Below are 6,657 nucleotides of genomic sequence, written 5' to 3' on the forward strand. Positions count from 1 at the left end.
CTGAACCAGGATTAAGTTATAAAGCCAATTTAGAACTACTGTAAGCAGACTAATGCCGGCTTTATACCAAACCACGTTTCAAGCGATCTCACTGTCACAGACAAATTTCCAGTGTCGGACTAAAATCATCAGAGTTTTGCAAGAGCTGTGGTGCGCTCCTGTCATCTTGATTGCTTGGTGTAAGGTGCTCATAAAACTCTGACAGTCTGAGCTGTCTTAAAGTGCAGTGTGTAGAATTTAGTGGCATCTATTGGAACAGACTTGGCAGCAATGGAATATAATATTCATAAGTATGTTTTAATTAGTGTATAACCACCTGAAAATAAGAATTGTTGTGTTTCCGTTACCTTAGAATGAGCCCTTTATATCTACATAGAGAGCAGGTCCTCTATCACAAAACCCGCCATGTTGTATCGTCATGTTCCTACAGTAGCCCAGAATGGACAATCCAAAAAATCAAACAGGTTTCATATTATCGGACGTTTTTAGTCTTGTCTCATGCAAACAGTGAAGTTCAATCACGTGAACATTGTCAACAACCAATAGGTGCCCTCTCTCCAGCACCAAACAAGAAGCAGCAAACAGGGTAGATGGTAAACGTGGTGGGGACTCCAAGGAGGCGCAAGAACATGAACAAATCTCGGTTCTCTTTGATTGTGGAAAAGGAAGAGAAACTGGTGGAGTTGTGGAGTGAACAAAAGTGCCTCTTTAACATGGCCTCCCACTTGTACCACAATAGAGTGGAGAAGGAAAAAAAATGTGGACAGAAATTGGTGCAGCCCTGGGTTTTCAGAGCAAACCACTACACACACAAGGGCAGCTGTGGCCAAAAGTTTCTGCTCATCTGTTCAACAGTTTTTCTTCATGTAAATTTGCACCAGGAATAGGATGGGAAATAATCTCAAAATGAATCTAGATGTAGTCTTATAAACAGTGACCCTGCAAGATCCCCAGTATTTGCGTCTGTGACTATAAACTCAGTGACTTATGACACATTGTCTTTAGATGTGAGAGGGTGTCAGACTTTGGTCTTTTCAAAGTCTTCTAGTGTATGGTAGGCATAAGTCAAGAACTGCTTGTGAATCAGCCAGATAATAATGTTTTATAGCAAGAAAATACAGAATGCAAGTTCTGTATCAGTGTGATGACATTAGTTTTATACAAGTAACTAACAAGTACAAGTACTAAAGGTTGCAATTAATTCAGATTCACTGTGTGGTATTTGTAGCAATGCTAGCTGCATGGCATCACTTTGGTCCAGACTGAAAATCTCAACAACTTGATTTAATGAATTGCCATAAAATTTGATACAGACATTCATAATCTCTAGGGAATGAATCCTACAGACTTGTCCTCTACCCCTGAAATGAGATTGACATTTGTGGTTATTAGAAAAAATGCCTCAATGATAGATGCCATGAAATGGCAATCCAGATTTGCCCCTTAGGATAAATTGTGATAACTTTGGTGGTCCCTTAACTTTTCATCCAGTAGCACTATATTCAGATCAAAATCTCAGTATGTTCGTACTAATTAGCAAATGTTAGCATGCTAACATGCTAAACTAAGATGATAAACATTATGTTAGCGTTTAGCTTAAAATACCACTCAGACTGTGTTTCAGTCCTGATGTTAAGCTAAACTTGATGTCTAGTCTTACCAAGAATAGGCTAATCTGAATGGATACGATTCCATGATAACTTAGGTCAGTTTTATTTAAACCTTAAATTTCTTGAAAAAGATTTAAAAAAAAAAAAAAAAAAACTGGCTCACCTTATTTTATTAAATACCTTTCTGATGTTTGATATGATGCACTGTGTTACATATTCATTTATGACTAGACAGTACTACACAGTTTATTACCCTGATTTTAATGTAACTGGCTTTCAAAAATATCCTTACTGTCATTGTATTGTCCTACAGATTGAAGGCTGACAGAATTCTAAGGTTTTGGAAGCCCCAGTGCTTGAGTTATGATAAAAATCTTGGGAACCCATTTATGGAAAAAGTAAAAAATCTTTAACAAATATCAGCTATTGATGGCTGAATTTAAAGAAATGTGTTGTTGCCATATTGGTCAAACCTTAGAATTGATGGAGACAATCAGCTTAACATGCCACTGCACAGAAAACAGCAAACTACTTTGTTCCACTTCCTAAAGGTTTTCCCAAACACTGGCGGAGAAGAGAAATCATCAGTATCAACACTGAGTTGACAGTTTCCTTCTGAATGTCTGCTCTGGGGCTCTGGTGTTATCAGTGTGAGTCACATCACATAAATCAAAGTATACCTTCCAGTGTCATGACGGCTTCCCACTCGGCAGCCAAAACATCTGGCTGGAGCTTCAAGGAGAGATATTGCCATTCCCACTGATGGCTTGGCCTGTCCATAAACATGCACGCACACACACACACACGGGCTGAGCTGCAGGGACCGACCTGTCATGTGATGCAGATGGACTGCATGTTGGGCTCGCCCTGCGGCTGCTGTCGATGCCTCTCTGATTGATTCTGTCTTTCCTGTTTAGCCAATAAAAACTCCATGTGGTGGTACGAGCGGCTTGTGAATGAATCACATACTACACATTCTGCATTCATTGAGTATCTGGAGCTCACAGTTATGCCTGCCTGTGTTTATTTGTTGGTCACTGATCTGATGAGAGGTGGCTTGCGTGGTATGTTTTGTATGTATGTGTGTGTGTCTGTTTGTATGAGGTGGGGGCAGGTGGGAATGTGGATGCGTGGGTGTGTCGGCAACATGAGCTCACTTGTGTATGGCTTGTATTTGTCTGTCCAGACTTAATGCATGTGTGTGTGAGTGCCAGTGTGTGAGTATACTGTAAGCATGCATTCAGTGCAAATGAATACTCCCTAAAAATAAAGTAAAAATAATAGTACACGTACACACTCAGAGACCAATGTATATATAACCAGCTCAGTAATTAGTCTTCACAAAGTAACCTTTGGCCTTAATGTCATCGTGTAGGACAAATGAAGTAGGAGCGAAATGAAGACTGGTTATTACTGTATGTGGAGGCGTCTGCTGTAAGAGGAGACATGGCATGCGTCACTGCTCACTGATCTGGGTTCTGTCCACCCAAAGGCATTTTTAAACCATCTCTATCTTTGTTCCTTTTGCTCTTCAAGTTGACTTGGGTCTCCAGATGATAATATACAAACTCCTGGCTAATGGAGTAATGGCAAAAATATATTTTTGACCCCTCACTGATGACTACCAGCTTTTTCATAAAAATATGTAATCACCTAAATGCCAAAAGATTTAACTTATCTATCTAAGAATTAAGAAAATGATTGCCACATATAAAACCTGGCGCTGAACAATTTAAAACTCTAAAACTTTTTGGTATATATTTAAAGGACTAGTTTGATATTTGGTAAATATTCACTTATTGCTGAGAGTCAGCTAGCTTAGCATGGCACAAAAACAGGAAGCAGAGGGAAACAGCCAGCCTAGTCTCTTCAAAGTTAAAAAAAAAAATTGTTTTTCCATTTCTGTTTGTGTTTGGATCAAAAAAGAGACCCAACATGTTAATTAGTGAGCTTTAGAGGTTTTGGCAGGAATCTTTTTCAAATTTTGTGCAAAGCTAGGTTAGCTTCCCCTTGCTCCCATATTTAAGCTCGACTAAGATAATCAAGCCTCTTGGCTCCAGTTCAATATGAATGTACATGACACTGCTATAAATGTTCTCATCTAACTCTCAAGAAACTGAAAATTAAGTATATTTATTAAAAAAGTTGAAGGCAAATTTTTGTACCAGAAACATGGCCACTACTACTTTTAATAGTAAGTTGAATTTGTGCATCATTTTGTGACATCAAACTGTCTATAGAAAGCCTTTAACCATAGAGTCAAATTGTACAGTCACAGTGTGTGTGATATTGAGCAAAATTGTTTCACCACATACAGTAGACCATTGTTAGCAATGCTCACCAATGCTAAAACCAGTCTGAAGCCAGTTTAATCAGTAAATTAACTGGTGACCATGTAGCATAAAAAATGCTTAGCCTACTCCTCTGTGTAACATTAGGGCTCAAGATAATAATATTTTCTTGCCTGCTGCCCCAGTGGACGTGGCCATGAGAAATAGCTTCATCATTAAAGAGGAGTTTCAAAAGGAACTGATAAGAATATTAACTTGAGAAACTGGGTGCTTCCCCCTTCTTTACTGTTCCAAGGGAGGATGGTTCAGCAGTACTGATAATGGTTGTGCATCTGCTTTCTCCTTCCCCGCTAGATACTGATTCATTAAAATCTTGTTTTGCTCTATACTCCTTAAAGTGTCAGGCAGGCCAGTCACTCCTCGCCCACACTGAGATCTCTCCATTCACACCTGCAAAGATGCCCAAGGAAAACATGAGCTGCAGGGGCCTCCCCATCATGATATGACACACGCACATCCAACGCATACTCCCATATGCAGTATCTTCTCCTTCTGTTCTGATAACTTAATGCATACTCACCCAATGACACGTACGCTTGTGTGTATCCAGGAGTAAAGTGCCATACTTAAGGGAACGTTAAAAGGACAATCCATCTGTTTTGTTCATTGTTAGTGAATTTTCTAAGTCTGGATGATAACTTCTGAAGCATAGAACATGACCTCACGTCAATATGTTTCCACATGTAACTTGCTATAAGAAATATTTTAACTATCAAAAACATTAACACTTCAGTTTTTGCTGTCATTCCCCACACTTCATGATTACTCTGGTGGAACTTGCAGTGATCACTCAGATACAGTTTCTTGTAGTTTACCACCATCCTTGTTTGCACGTTCTTGTCCACATAAAATGGTTGAACAGAAACATCACATTAAAAATGACTCAGTATCATTGTAGCTGCTGTAAATGCTGTTTAATGCATGCAAAATGCAAAAAATGTTTGATATTCACCACTCCTGATGCAAATTTTCAATCATGTGCGGTAAATATAAGGGCCAGGTCCTTCTGATGAAGTAAACATTTTTCATCTTATGATATTACTATGTTCCATTGTAATAATGTCCTCATACAAACTTCTGAACAAAGTTACAAGTTCATGGCTTAATGGGTTCAGAAAGTGAGCCCATTTTGTAGTCATTGTTGGATTGTGAAATACATTTCTTCACCATCCCTTTCCGTAATAGTTTTTTTGGAAAATACGCTTGTTCACTTTCCAGCTGACAGTTAGATGAAAAGATTGAAACCACTCTCAAATGAGAAGGGTTTCAATTTTCCCATCTAACTCTGGGCAAGATGCAAATACGTTTATTTTCCAAAATGTTGAACTCTTCTTTTAACAAACTTTTTGGGACTTTTGCTCGAATAAAGGTCCAATATACACACTTAAATAATTGAATACTTCTTTATTACTTATTGTTTGGTGTTCCTCTTATATCCCTTCCCCTAATCTTAAAAGTAAACAGAAAAGTATATACTCTATATCATTGTATATTTTTCTCATGTTGCTCTAATGCCCTGTATTTCAGTAAAGTAAAAATTCCTCCTGCTCATCAGTGTCCACACTATGTATCCATTACTTTAGGACTGTCTCGGGAGACTTAAAAGCACTGTATAGTGTTCCTCCCTGGAGTTTTGCCTTCCACGGTGTACAGCCCTTTACCTCACCATGATGAGAGAGGAGCCTGGTGAAGGAGTGCCAGCTGACTGAATCGTAGCACTCCCATCTATTTCTATCTCTCTGTGGTCTGGCTGCTGCTCAGACTGACCCACAGCCTTTCTAATTTGGTGATGAGCTGTAAAGTGACCTACCTGCCCCCATGACCAGGCGGCTGGAGTGAGAGTGAGATTCCAGGGATTTCCTTACCAGCCAGTCTCGTTGGTTGGGTGGACGATACTGTATACACACCCCAACCCCAGCACACCTCTCCATCCCTGTTCCACCTCCTCGGACCCACGGGGAGACCAAGGCACTATGGCTCTCAAGTGCACCCTGGCATTGTCCCGTACACCCTCTCCGCCCCTGGGTAAGCTGAGATGCCAGGAATAATTGATGACAATGTAGGCCATGGTATCTCTCCAGGCAGGGCAGCAGACACGTTCTCCTACCTCCTGCTGAGGGGTTACAGTTCTGCCACCTCCATTTGCACTAATTGGTTTAAACTCACTGCTGCTCTACAACTTAGACTCGCCTTTTTATGTATGTCATCAAGTGCTTATGTATTTGATCTATCTCATTACGGAATTAGATACAGTAAGTAATCCTCCTCCACTCTAAATCCAAAATATTGTATGTCTCATTTAGCATAATGGTATGTCTGGGAGGTGAGAATAAGCAGTTTCACATTAAAATTAACGTGCTGCACCCCAATAAAACACCAAATTTCTATGACTGGGTTGTTGCATAGGCAGCTTGGAACAAAATATTACATTTACTTGCCTAAATAAATTCAGGAGTATGTAAAGCATTTCCACTCCCTGCTTTTTAAAGTCTCTATCTCTATCTTTTGGGGCGTTTTAATGTTGCTTGGACTTGATTATTTAGATTTCAGACCCACTGTGCTCTACATGCTATATGCAACCTGTCCCACTGATCCACCTGTATTCCTTATTGTTTCATTTTGGAGTGCAGGGGGACTGGTTGACTTTAATCCATAGCCACAGAAGAGGTTTAAAACACTCTGGTTTCATCTAATCT

The sequence above is a fragment of the Thunnus maccoyii genome, chromosome 9, assembly GCF_910596095.1.
Source record: "Thunnus maccoyii chromosome 9, fThuMac1.1, whole genome shotgun sequence".
Classification (NCBI taxonomy): Eukaryota; Metazoa; Chordata; class Actinopteri; order Scombriformes; family Scombridae; genus Thunnus; species Thunnus maccoyii.